The sequence below is a fragment of the Lycorma delicatula genome, chromosome 1, assembly GCF_047948215.1.
Source record: "Lycorma delicatula isolate Av1 chromosome 1, ASM4794821v1, whole genome shotgun sequence".
NCBI classification, from domain to species: Eukaryota; Metazoa; Arthropoda; class Insecta; order Hemiptera; family Fulgoridae; genus Lycorma; species Lycorma delicatula.
This window is the reverse complement of record NC_134455.1, coordinates 71,992,810-72,007,729: the sequence shown is the minus strand read 5'-3', so window position 1 is coordinate 72,007,729 and position 14,920 is coordinate 71,992,810. Positions and strand designations below refer to the sequence as shown.

Below are 14,920 nucleotides of genomic sequence, written 5' to 3'. Positions count from 1 at the left end.
GAATACTATCTCACGGGATTTTGTTTTATAGGACAAAGCCCGGCCATATATGCCAAATCAGACACTGAAAAAATTACATTGGAAAAATCTTTAATCATCCACCGTTAGAGTCTTAACTTAATTCCCAGCGATTATTTTCACCTTCACCAGTGGCTTGCATCACAAAGATTTAACAATGACGACAAATTGAAAAATGGTATTTCTGCGTGGTTTAAGTCAATGGGGGCGGAATTTCTCGAAAAGGAAATACAGACATTAACGAAATGCTACGAAAAATATGTTGTAGCTGAAGGCAACTATATAGAAAAGTAGAAATTAAACGTAGTTTTTATGCATAATAAATTTTTTTTTTTTTTGGAATTTATTTTTTTCAGTTTGTTTTTATTTCAAAACAGACCTTACTTTAAAAACATGCTTCGTATCTTCTAAAATGATCCCTTATGTAACGTCAATTGTTTGAATACAATACATGATCAAGAAATTATTATTACACCAGTAAGAGATACTGATAAGGAAAGGAGCCTTTAAAGGAATAAAGAAAAACATAACGTAAAATGTTTGGGGAAAATCGTTTTTCTGCTGATGTGACGAAACCAAAAAATCAATTGTTTCTTTGACCATTCATCTTTTATACTTCGTATATTAATACTTATAAATACTTTTATACTTTAAATACTTAATACATTTATAAAAGTTTAGAACAGTATGAAGATAGACGTTTTGAAGTACAGGAAGCAATAATTATTACTTTCTTTTAAAGAAAACAAATTTTTGACGAATAAATGTATTTTAGAACTGTGGATTACATTAAAAGGCCATTCTGACTCTAAAAGGTTTATTACAAGAATTCTATTTAAATTCAAGAACACGGTTCACTGCAGTTATTTTAAAAATTCATGATGAATAATACAGAAAATTATAAAGCCCACGGTTTATTTTAATTTTTATGTTTTCAAAGCACAATGCAGTAACTAAAATATTTAAAACAAACGAAAATAGTACCAGAGACCAAAACCTCGGAATAGTTTTGTAACAATATGAATAAATAAACAAAAAGTATTGTTTTTCTGATTAAAATCATTTATCACTTATTAGAACAGTGGCAATAAATTATCCATCCAAATTTACGATCTGTATTTCTGACATAAAACTAAATAATTAAAAATGTGATAATTTTTTCTTTCCGTTCCACCAAAGATTTTTTCCTGTAATCTCTCCAAAAAGACGGATCCTTAATTACGCATAATACTCAGCTCCGAGGGGTGCCTTCACTTCAAATTACATCAGTAGTGTATTAGATCCCCACCCAGGTAGCCTGGACTCGGTTTTGTGTTATATGTAATGCCTCTAGTGGGGAACCCCAAGGATTCTATCGCCGGGACTCCGGTCTTGACACCCAGCCTCTAATGGAGAACCCACCGGGATTACGGTCTTGCATTCCCCCCAATGGCGTCTGCAAGTGAGTCCCCAACCGATCATTGGTGGTGGCCGCCGGAGCCTCCCACCCCTTCCGGATGTGCTGTTCCCTATATACACCGCAGCTTCGTTGTGCAAACTCCAGTGGAGTCATGTCGTGAGCAAAATAACCTTACATCCATGGCCTCCAGCTGCATGTCGATGCAATTTGCATGTGAGACACCGAGACTCTAACGTAGAGTCTATTTGCAAGTTGCCAGGCTCACCACAAGTAAAACAGTGGCCGCTACGATCTAATCCAAGACAAAATTTGACCCTGTGGCCTGGCTTCCAGCACCGAAAACATAATTCCTCAATGGTGTGCCTCATCACCCGGTAGGCAAACCACCCAATTTGAATCCACCCATCCGACAGAAGCTGGTCGGCACTTCCAAGGTGATCAGTTTAGTAGCCCCAAATGCGGCCACATGGTGAATGTATCTAGTGAGACCGATTCCCTGTAACCTGAAGATGTTCCATTAGGAACTCGTCCTTCGTAGTCCACGTCCTTAACAACAACGTGGACCCACCGACTCCCTCATTCCGTTAAAGCCGTAGTGGAGCCCTCTACTTTTCGGCGACGTCCTTTTTCAGTTGTTCAGCCGCACCACTATCAGCTCACACCCGGAGATGTAAGTCCTCTTCCTGCCCCTGTCGTGCGGAGAGGACCCCGACCTCACCCGGCGACACTGCTCCCTTGACGGATCGAAAGATGTCAGTAGAGGCCTTACCTTCGGCCCTAACCACCATCGTTGTTGTCAGCGGACCCACAGGTGGTTTCTTGCTCTTTAATGACAATGCCGATAGTGCTCGTGATAGACACACATAATGCTTCTTCTCCATCCGCCTACGCACGTACTCTACGGAACGCTGTAGAATCTGCCCAAGCAGACCCTAGGGGCCCACAAAAGCAGACTACTCGATCCCGCCTATCTTGTATCACTTGTGGTACGGACCTGCAATTGAAGGAGGTCACCTCGCAGTCCCCAATTCCCGAATCAACCGGTAAAGCACAGTCAGTCCAGTCCACATAAATTTTACATCCACTGTCCCCTCCGGATAGGTCTCGTGCAGTGGACTGCTCTACAAGGACCTGGCCCGCCTTCAATGTGCCCGCTCGAGCCAGGTCCCGAATCCATAGAGCCTTACAGAACACTCGTGCGTGTTGAGGGTGTTCGATTCCCAACGCCATGTCTATAATCCAATAATCCAAGCAGACCCAACATCCTCTGGCAACTCAGCGGTGTCCTCCATTAGAGTTGAAAATAGGAAGGCCTCCTGATGTAAGCCTTTAAGAACTAATTGCTCAATGTCTGCCTCCGAATCTCCGCGCCGGCAAACGCTCGCCGGAGCTCGTCAATCGACCACCAAGATACAGCCCTTTGTAGATCTCAATCCGGAGTCATATCATCACTGATATGGCGTCGCCATATCAGTGATGATAAAATAAGTTTGTCCAGCCTAATCCGCTACGCTCAGCCGAGTAGATGACCTCTCCTGAGGCTTCACAGGTATTTCATCCAAAACATCTGCGAACACCTTTAACATACGAACATGACTGTTCATACGCTCGGAGCACTCTTTGATTTCAACTTTATTGGTAGTATGTAAATGGACCAGTGAATCAACTCCCTAAATTTATGCAGCAAAAGAGTCATTTTATGTACAAAACATTTCTTCTCCCGTCATCTTTGACGTCGTCCGACCGAGCCGGAAAGTCTTTTTCGACATCCCTGCTCGTAGACGCAATCAGACCGACAGCCCTCTGCTGCCTCCGAGTTATCGTCTCACCCATCTTCTTCCCTTTACCCTTTGTCAACAACCGACTCGCACGTCGAAGTTCTTCCATCACCGCTTCCGCCACGCTACCACTACCACTACTGTCCGATAGGACTTCTCTCGTTGAAGATCCGTCCTAGAAGATCGTTCTTAGAAGATCCGTCCTAGTGGATCGTCGCCCCACCACAGGAGAGAAACCCTCTTCATCTGGTGGAGGCACATCCTTTTACTGATGAAGGTCAGCCATAAAAATAATAACAATATCGAAACAAGATTAATTAATCAAAAAGAAATTAATTAAGTGAACGAAAAATAAATTAAAGAAAAATTAAATTACATAAGATTACGAAAATAAAAAAATTACAGATCTTGGAAACTACTGAAATGCCCATTTTAATGCCCATTTCTTAATAAAATTGTTTAATTTATTTCTCTTTGATGTGAAAAGATTATTCTGTTACAACCAAAACTATTAAAAGATTACTTTTATTAGCCAAATGTTACGTTAAGAGATAAGTCAATGATACAAATCATATCTTAATATTTCGTGTTTGAAATATGTTTATTTACTATTAATTTAAATATTAATAATATAATTTTCAATCCGTATACAAAAAATGTAACTTAAGCGCAAAAATGATTACTTTTAGACAACTTCTTCGAAAAAAATTAAATAACATCGTTTCTATAACTGAATTTTCCAATCTTTATTAAAACCTATTGAAATAACTAAAGCACAAGAAGAATTTACCAAGCGTGGTTAAAAGAAAACACAGCTAGCGCTATCAAACTAAATCTACCATCAATGCGGATAAATATTTACATTTTCATTAGATATAAAATTTTAGTACGTATTCGTAAGTTTTCCCTCACGTAAAAAAGCAAAGGATTTAAAAAAACGCCTTATATAAGTTGATTATAATAATGCGTAGATAACATAGAAAATTGTTGCAAAAAAAAAATCAAGTTATAACTTTAAGTAACCATGGTAAATGTTACAGAAAGCAGCTGAGATTTAATTAACCGCACGCTTTTCGAATTTGTATGCCTTAGTCTCCACGAGAATCATTTCGTTTAGATGATGTACTCGTACATGTAATTTCCGTATCATAGAAGCTGGATAAGATACCTGTTGGGTAGAGAATCGACTTCGTAGCGTAAATTAAAAAGTCAATTAAAAGATTATATATGAATAATCTAAATTAAAATAGTTTAGTATCGACAATAATTGATTATTTGTAAGTTATAATTAGTATTGTACTTAATTATCTAGTATACCATTTGATACTATCCGATCAAGAATTCCTGTCAAGCTAGGAACGGCGCCCCCAGGCTTCATTGTTGCCAGTAGGGTTCTTTTGGATCTCCCTGCTTCATCAACCTCATGCTTGTGAGAATGTTACTGATAAATAGCAATAAAAACGTTTTCAATTTATAAAAACTATAAGTGTATTGTAATTCCTTCAGAACAATTTATTCAGCACAGAACTCGAAACACTGAGTTATCTGAAGTACGCGGTTTTCAGAACAGTCGGCCCCATCGTAATAATAGTGATTACAGCTGGAATAGGAGGCATATCTTTGTATAGAAGATTATAGGTGGTCTAGGTTGGTACCGAAGAGTTTGAAGGACAGGTAAAAAATTATTTTTCACGGATAAAAATTCTCCAAATAACACCATAAGGGGGTATCCGTGCTTAGTCTGTAATTTAATTTTTTTTATTATCAAGTTAAGGGAGAAAGGTACGCCAGTTTCGTTGCACACTCAGTCAGTGTCTGTTTTGGTTGGCTCCGTATACCGTCGCACATTTAGTTAATTTTTTCGATAGCTGAAAGAAATGTCGCGAAAGAGAAAGGGACATTTTTTATAGAAAATTTAACTTGAAGTTCTACAAGTGGCCTTTTAATTCGATTTTATAAACGGTTCTGTCGTAATAAAATTGAGTACTGTCACGGAACGTATTCCGGTTGTTACCGTCAAGATATTAAAATGCCCCCCATCTTGAAATGGTGAAACATTTTGTAAACGCAATAGTACTAGTTTCTTTACAGGTATAAAAACTATGTGCTTGGAAAATTTCAATACAATCGGTTGGGTAGTTTTTGCGTGAAACAGTAACAGATTCAAAGACACCATTAAATTTTTATATATATATATAATACAAGTAGATAATATACCCGTATTATGTTTAATAAATATTAAACTGATACCATGATCTTTTAATACAGTAAATAGATAATCATTTCAGAACATAAATCAATTTGAAACTTGAATGTGGATAAAAATAAGAAAAAAACACCCTATTTTGACTTATTTTATAAAAATATATATATTTTTTTATTTTATTTAATTTAAAAAATATATATATTTAATATTACAGTAAATTCAAATGTTTTTCTTTTACTGAAAATTTTATCTTAAATCTGTTACTCATTTTGTGAGTAGTTAAAATACAAATAGTTTTTTTACCTTTTATTCGGAGCATACGCAAATTAAGAAATTCGAATATATCTGTACTGGACTGTAGGTATCCAAAAGATAGTTTACCCAATGGGTATAAAACAAAATTTAGAATATAAAGTTATAAAACAAATTAGAATTATGCTCTGGTTGAAAGATTAACAAAGAATAGAAAAAAAAAACAATTTATCAGTCCAATCGGAACTGTGAAAATTTTCATTTCTATTGCAGTTTTTCATGTTCTACAATTAAAAAAAAAGATTACTCTATAAATCTATGGTGAAAATTTAGTACTACTTTTTTGGCAACGAACAATTGCCTACTACACATCTATGTTATTGATAAAGAATATTATAAATCTTTTTTTAACGGATTATATTGATGTAATACGTAATTTATTTAAGCTACTAACTTATATTCTGCAACTTTTCTTTCTAATTTATATTCCTAGAAACATTTTATGTCATAATAAAATGAACAGTGAATGATTACAATATCAGTGACATTATAAAATCTACGCTTTTATGAAAACCGTCCGTCGTTTGGGAAAAGGATCTGATGGTCTGGCAAAAATTCAAATGCCAACTCATGCAAATAAAAAACAATAGTTTATGTATTATAATCGATGAGGAGTAGCATAATAAATTTTATATGAAATTTGTTACCCTATATTTTAATAAATTAAACTACAGAAACTTACCCTTCGTAGATATGTAACGATGAATTAGTGAATGAACAATACTCATGTTCAATTACACCACATGCACACATGTACATTACACATACATACAAAGTTACATAGAATGAAGTTATGAGATGTGAGAAAGACAAAAATGCAGTTTTTGACAACGCAATAATATTTATTTGAAATGCTCCAGTTATTATTTATAATAAATTACCATGGTAAGAAATCATCATGGTAAGAAATAGTATATTAATACTATTTCTTACCATGATTAATAGTAAAATTTACTAATATTATCTACGTAATTAAGTATTTCACATAATAAACATTATTTATTTGCACGTACTACAATTAAATGAAACCGTTTATTAATTTAAACCGTTTATTTATTTTTTTTTAATTTCCGGTAAATTTATCAAATAATATTATTTCTGTTAAAGAGTAGTTTTGTATTTTAAATAAATATGTGGGAAAATTTGTTAAATGACACCATATTTTATTAAAAATGACAACGTAAGCGTAATAGGGCTCTTTCCTTGTAACAGTAGTATTGCATTAGGTTATACAAAAACAGTTTTATTTTGAGGTTTGATAGAGGTGATTATTTTTATTTTTTAAGAATAAATGAATATTCTTTTCAACAAATATTGCTTATTTGTTAATTTGAATGAAAGCGAGATGCACTAAAAATTTATTATTACTTGATAAAAAAAACCGCAAAGATATATTTATAAAATAATTTGTATTAAAATAATGTATGTAATCTTTATTCATTTAAATAATTACAGTTTCTATTTAACTGTGTTTTAAGTGAATCTTTATGACGATTTTTATGTCTTTTAAAAGGTAAAAATTAACATTTAACTTATACAATTATAGGTGTACAAAGTGCAGTTGGTAAAATTATAGTAAATATTATGTTTTAACCAAACTTTTGTACTCAGCTTGGACTAATTTTAACGAAAAAATATTATTTAGTTAGATTTAAATACTGTTTTCTGTAAATGTAAATACATTTTTTTTCATAAGTGCTGTTTACATGACTTTCAAAAAGAAATGTAATATATTTAAAGTGTATGTATGTATGTTTGTTTGTTCCACTGTAGCAGCTCAGCGACTGAACCGATTTAGATGTATGACCCCGCGATGGAATTCTCACGTTAATGGGAATCCTTACGTTAATATATGTCGTAGGTGAATTGAAACATCAGGCCTATTGCAAACTGCCCGGCTAACTGGATTGGAAAATTACCATTTTCAGCGAAATTATAAATATAATCTAACCAAAGCCCAGGTTAGCGAATTTTCGTTCGCTAACCTTGACTAGCGAGCGAAGGTTAAGTTTGGTTAAATTATATTTATAATTCCGCTGCAAATGGTAATTTTCAATCCAATTAGCCCGGCAGTTTGTAATAAGCCTGATGTTTCAATTCGCCTACGATAAATATATATAAAAAAACCTTCTGGGAATTCAAATAATGCATGAACATACTCACCGTTGTGCCAGTTAATCTCAAAAAACTACTAGGTAATACGATTTAAATTTACATAATTTCATGCAGGCAGTAATATTGTGTGTTCAAGTTTTAACTTTTTATTTCTTTTTTGACGTAATATAGATTTATGTACCAACTGATGATGTGGGATATCGCGGAAGTCGACTATTGGTATTAATTTTTATAGTTTTTCTGTTACTGTGTCACTACATATATATATTATATGTTTAAAAACATTTAAAAAATTTGAAAAAAAATATACTATATACAAAATTGTCACCCGCTCCCTCTTTAACTATCTTATATCAAAAGCAATGTTTTTTTTTTGGCAGTCGTGTTTTTTAATATATATTTCTTTGTTTTTAATAATCTTTTTAAATATTTACAAAGTATAGTAGTTATTATTTCTTTATCACTACTGATGAGGATTTACTAATGATTAGAATGCGCATTTGTTTCACAATTTGTACTACATGTAAACGACTTGAGCAAACTGTTGTTGTAAATTAATTATAATTAAAAATATCTAGTTTTTTAAACGGTAACTATCATTGGAACTAGAATTTAAAATGCGTAACTTTTATTTACATTTGGATGGAGGCTAAGCTTAGATATGTACTTAGTACAATAAAGGGCATTCCTGTTTTTTAGTTTTTTTAATTTATTACTTTTTAAGAAACAGAGAAGGGGACAATCCAATTATTCAATATTGTAAATCTGTTCAAATAATTTTTCTTTTCGTTTAATTTTCTTAATCTGCAGAATAAAATTTTTTTTTTTTTAAATTATAGTATATAATTACGATTTATTTAATTTCTTAAAATTACGTTCGTTCTTTTGTTTAATGGACTTAAAATTAAGTTGCATTGTGTTGCATTCTTTAAAATTAAACACAATAAAACATAACATGGTTCGTGTTGTCTTCATTCTTTTAATTAAACCCAAGGTTTTGCTCGATGCACTAATTACCACAACCAGTCTCCTTTCTCGCCCTAATTTTCCTTCAGTAACACAATTACAACAAAATTTAAGTATACTCAAAACCGAGATGGAAATTATCTATCTACTTTCTGCACCCTTGACTTCTATTAATGGTGGGATTTAAAGTATTCTATTTAAAATATAAAGTATTTAGAGATTTTCTCTTTTTACATCTTTTTCCCCGACGTTAGGGTAAGTAATTAAGCTACCGTATATCTTGCCTGATACCCAACTAATAGAAGTAATGAATAATGAAACTTTTTAATGTATAAAAACGCTTCTGTTGACTTGGATTCAGATTCAAAGACTTCCTACGAAAATCTGAGACATTACAACTCCGATTGTTGGTCGGCGTTATTAGGCGTTGAGTATAGCTATTGATGTATAATCTCCTTATTTAAATATTTAAAAAAATATTGCAATAATTTCATCAATATTTATACTTTTAGGGTTTTTTTTTCCTAAAACCTACAACATCTATAAATATGTGATCAGCTTATAAAAAGTAATACTCCTTTTCAATCGTCTGCATAAATAATTGTTTTTTCTCTACTGATGCCCAATATCGTAACTGTATGAAGAGACCATTAAGCTATACTTGATTTAGTTTTTTGTAAAATTTTATCAGACATTAAAAAATCTTACTCAATGAAATTTGTAATTTAATACTACATATGTTAACTCAAAACTGTAACCAATAATAAAAACAATGACATCATAAAATCTAGATGAAAAGGCCAACCACTTGTCTTAAAAAAATATCTCCATCACATAATACCGATCAAATTGATCATCTCAAACTGCTGCGGTTAAACAACAAGGAAAAAATTAAAATAAATTAATTGTTACAAATTGCACCTCCAATTCAATGAAGGAGTAATACCCACAATACCCACTTTGTAATACCCACAATAAAACAAAGTAGTGAAAGTAGAATATGACACCTTGAAAGAGTGTATAAAACTAACAATGGTACATTTCAATTTACATCTCTCGCCTTGAAAGACTTTTATACAAAACCAGAATTTAACAACCGTAGGCCGGCCTCCGTGGCACGAGTGGTAGCGTCTTTGCCTTTCACCCGGAGGTCCTGGGTTCGAAAGCCAGTCAGGTATGGCAGTTTTCATACGCTACAAATTTCAAAAAAAAAATCCGTAAGGTAAAAGTTACGACTTTAACTTTGAAAGATAAATTACGAATTCAAAATTTCAATTTCTTAATGAATCAACAAAAATTTTATAGCCATCTTGAGATAATAGCGTTACCTCAAATTATACATTATTCTTTTTTAAAATGTCTTTCTTAGTTTCAAAATCAAAGTTTATTTTCCATGCAATCTCCCAGCATGCAAAATATCAATTAAATGCACTAATCCACTGTGCGACATATATAGAGGGAAATTTCTATTTATGTTATGTAACATTACTGTCTACACAGAGTATAGCTTTCAAAGTCGAATTTGTCATCTTAAAAATTAAAACAGCTACCAGAAACGTTAAATGCTCAACTTTCACTCTTTTTTTGAAAGGTTTGAAAATATGATATCAAGATTTCTGATGTCATGACCATTTTTTTTCAATAAGGGAAAAAAAATTTAAATATCATCAATTTTAATTTATGACATTTTTCAGTTGAAAGTATAATTTTAAATTGAATTTAATTAATGGTAATATTTTTCTACAGTTAACCTTTTAAACGCTAAAAACAAGTTAAAAAGTACTTTTTTACATTATTTAAAAAAAAAATTAACCATACCACAACTTCTATATTTTATTTAATATTTGATTCAAACCAAATTTTATGAATATTTTATTCTACTATACCTCTTATAAATTCAACATGCAACCATTTAAAGCTCGTATGATTAATTACTTTCATTTATGAAAATATTTATTTTACTAGTAGCATTAAGTCACAATAAAATAAAAACACACATTCATGGAAAGAGAACATTCCCTTCTTTCCGAAATAAAAAGCTTTTAATTAAAGAAAATAATATTTAAATAATAACACTATATATGTATATATAATTAACATATAATGTAATATTAACATTTTAAATAATGCACCATTACGTATCATATATATATATATATATATATATTTATATACATATACATATATATATATAACATGATGAATTAATACAAGTTTTGTTTAAAGCTTTTATGTGTTTATTACTCATTTAATAAAATTATTTTACCCTAAACATAGATTAGTGTGGTTTTCAACCCAAATCTTTTGTCTTTTACTTCAGACTTTTCAATAACTACTACAACTACAGTTCTGAAATCTATTTATTTTTTTTCAGTTTTTCAGGCCAGATTTCATATAAAATAACTAAATTTATCCCCTAATTTGGGTCCCACGAATTACTGTCTGGCTTAATCTCATCAAATGCGCAGAATATCAGCTTGAAATCTTTCTCCAGCCGACACACGCTAAAAAAGCGTTTTCTAACCTGTGTTCATATGAACTTTTTTCTTTATTTTCTGCACTAGAACGTGCCCTGAAAGTTTTTTACATTCTTCGTAAATAGCTTTGTATGCATAAATAATAATAATAATATACATAAATTGTTGTAACAAATACGGAAAAATAAAAATATTTTATCAACTCAAAAAAGAATAAAAATATATGTATATCTTGTAATGAAATTAACAAGAAGATTCCACGTCGCTTTACTTACAATCCTTGAAATCATTTCTTGAAGTCGGTGCTAAATTGGAATGTATAACAATTGAACGAGATACGAATTACGAGATTTATTTTTAACGAAGCTTCAGGCTAATTTTGAAATTTGGTTGCCAACTTAAAAAAAAAGTTTCAAAGAGTGTATCGAGGACAAAGTGGAAAAATTGTTTTTCTTCTTTATTTTAATAAGAGGTTTACTAATTTCTAGTTTTTTTTATCAAACAGCGCCTTTAAAAGAAACTCAAGAAAAATATCACACCATTTTTCGTTGATTCATAAACATATTAGTAATGAAATGGCTGAAGAAAGTTTACGTTTACATCGATTACTATTATACTACAGCCTCAACGTAAAGAATGGAGAAGAAATCCTGTTTACAGAGAATATGACAAGTACCGAGTAATGTAAAGCAGGTATTTAATACAAAAGCTTTTTGAAAAGCAATAAATACTTAATATTCTACTCTCTAGATTGGAGATTTACATCCAATACTTTTTTATGTTCTTGAACCATTGGTAAAAATGTAGGACCACTGGTCATCCTATATTGTTAAAAAAAATATGTTCATCCAGATTTATAGATTTAGATAAAAATTATGCCCGGAAAAACAAACAAAAAAATAAATAGTGGCCGAATTGTAAACCTTTCGGAAGTTGATAAAAAAAAAATAATAGCAGAATAAATAGAAATATCCCGTGAGAATTCAATATTTTTCCAGTGTTTTAAGAAAATTTTTATTTTAATTCAAATAATAATAAGCTGTTTAATTAGTTATTTAATAATTTGTCACGTCGAGATTTATCTCAATTGTCACAGTACATCAGAAAATTTTCTAAAGTTTTGGCATGGGAAGAAAAGTAAAAAAAGTAGCTGTTATATATTTTTTTTCTTTTGGGGGGAGTCAAATGCGAGTTCTTATACCAATAGCCATAACTGAGTTCTTCTGGTAAGTACTGATTTAAATACATCTTTTTAAGATTAAAAAATGTAGAACACAAAAAGAATAAGAATCAAGCTATCCAAAGCAAACTGTTTACATAAGAATCAAATATCTAATTTTATGTTTACTGTCTATGATGATAGATCTTGTTCACAGGCTGAGCTAGCCTTAACTGACACAGCTTCTAAATATTGTTCATGAATCCAATATTTGCTTATCCACATCCTAAACTACTATTAAATTTGAATAATAGAGTTTAATACTCCATATAAATCAGTGGAGTCATGATGGTATATATATATTTTTTATAATGACAATGGGAGGAAATGGGAAATTTCCTTCATGAATTGACATTTAGCGGCGTATTGACCGTTTAGCTAATTTCTATTTTAATTGTGAAAATCAGTTGTATTTGATACTATTACTAAGCAGTCCATATAAATCTATAAATTTCTAAGTCATATTTTTGATAAGAGGTATCGTCCACTAACTTTCTTTTTTATTTGGATGATCCTGTAACAAATATTTCTTTTATTTCAATTACAATTTTTCTTAAAATATAACTGAATTTTATTACACATAAATCTACCCAACTACAAAATAGTATACTATTTTGTAATACAAGGAGATTATTGATCAAAGATTTTTTTTTTTTACTATACAATTAATCCTCCTCTATGAATCATGAGAACTTGCCGTTGGTGAGGGGGCTTGAGTGCTCAGGGATACAGAGCAGACCGAAGGTATCGGAGGTATATCGGAGGTAACTGGACCGAAGGTATATCGGAGAGATATCTGTTGAGAGCCAGACTAAGGAATGATCCCTGAAAGAGGGAAGCAGCTCTTTCAGTAGTTGTTAGGGGCGTGAGTCACAATGACTTAAACGGCCATATCAAGATCACTCAGTCCTCTGAGTGCTGCGCAGCTGAAAGCAATGGAAAACTACAGCTGCTTTTTTTCTAAGAAAATGTGGCGCTCTGCATATTCATATAGCAATGATGGAGGCACCTTCCTTGGTAAAATATTGCAGAGGTACACTAGTCCCCCGTTCGGATCTCCGGGTGGGGACTACTAAGGAAGGGGTCACCAGAAAATTAAAAAATAACATTCTACGAGTCGGAGACTGGAATGGTAGAAGCTTAAAAAAGGTTGGTAGGCTAGAAATTTTAAAAAGGGAAATGGATAGGATAAATGTGGATGTAGTAGGAATTAGTGAGGTTCGTTGGGAAGAGGAAGGCGACTTTTGGTCAGGTGATTTTAGAGTAATTAACTCAGCTTCAAATAATGAGCAGGCAGGAGTAGGTTTCATAATGAACAAGAAGATAGGGAAGAGAGTAGAGTATTTCAAAACGCATAGCGATAGAATCATTGTAATAAGGATAAAATCAAAACCTAAACCGACAACGATTGTTAACGTCTATATGCCTACAAGCGCCATGATGATGTAGAGTGTGTATACGAAGAGATTGATGAAGCAATTAAACACGTAAAAGGAGATGACAATTTAATAATAGTTGGAGATTGGAATGCAAGCATTGGAAAAGGCAAGGAAGGAAATATAATGGGTGAATACGGGCTGGGCAAAAGGAAAGAGAGAGGGGACCGACTTATAGAGTTTTGCACGAAGTATAATTTAGTAATTGCCAACACCCAAATTAAAAATCATAATAGAAGAATATACACTTGGAAGAAGCCAGGCGGTACTGCAAGGTATCAGATAGATTACATCATGGTTAAGCAAAGATTTAGAAATCAATGACTACAAAACTACCCTGGAGCAGACATTGATAGCGACCATAATTTGGTGATAATGAAATGTAGATTGGGGTTTAAAAACCTGAAGAAAAGGTGTCAGATTAATCGGTGGAGTTTAGAGAAGCTTGAGGAAGAGGAGGTAAAGAAGATTTTTGAGGAGGACGTCGCAAGAGGTCTGAGTAAAAAAGATAAGGTAGAAAATGTAGAAGAAGAATGGGAGAATGTTAAAAAGGAAATTCTTAAATCAGCAGAAGCAAACTTAGGTGGAATAAAGAGAACTGGTAGAAAACCTTGGGTTTCAGACGATATATTGCAGCTGATGGATGAACGTAGAAAATATAAGAATGCTAGTGATGAAGAAAGTAAAAGGAACTATAGACAATTAAGAAATAGTATAAATATGAAGTGCAAACTAGCGAAAGAAGAGTGGATTATAGAAAAGTGTTCAGACGAGGAAAGAGAAATGAACATTGATAAAATAGACGGAGCATACAGGAAAGTTAAGGAAAATTTTGGGGTACATAAATTACAATCTAATAATGTCTTAAACAAAGATGGTACACCAATATATAATACGAAAGTAAAGTCGATAGATGGGTGGAATATATTGAAGAGTTATACGGAGGAAATGAATTAGAAAATGGTGTTATAGAGGAAGAAGAGGAAGTTGAGGA

At 32.2% G+C, this 14,920-nt stretch overlaps 1 protein-coding gene across 3 annotated transcripts in view; it reads right to left on the bottom strand.

Annotated features, from left to right (window-relative positions):
• Positions 1-14,920, bottom strand: part of LOC142319316 (suppressor of lurcher protein 1-like) — a 1,297,987-nt gene that overhangs the window by 731,335 nt on the left and 551,732 nt on the right. The window lies entirely within an intron of this gene.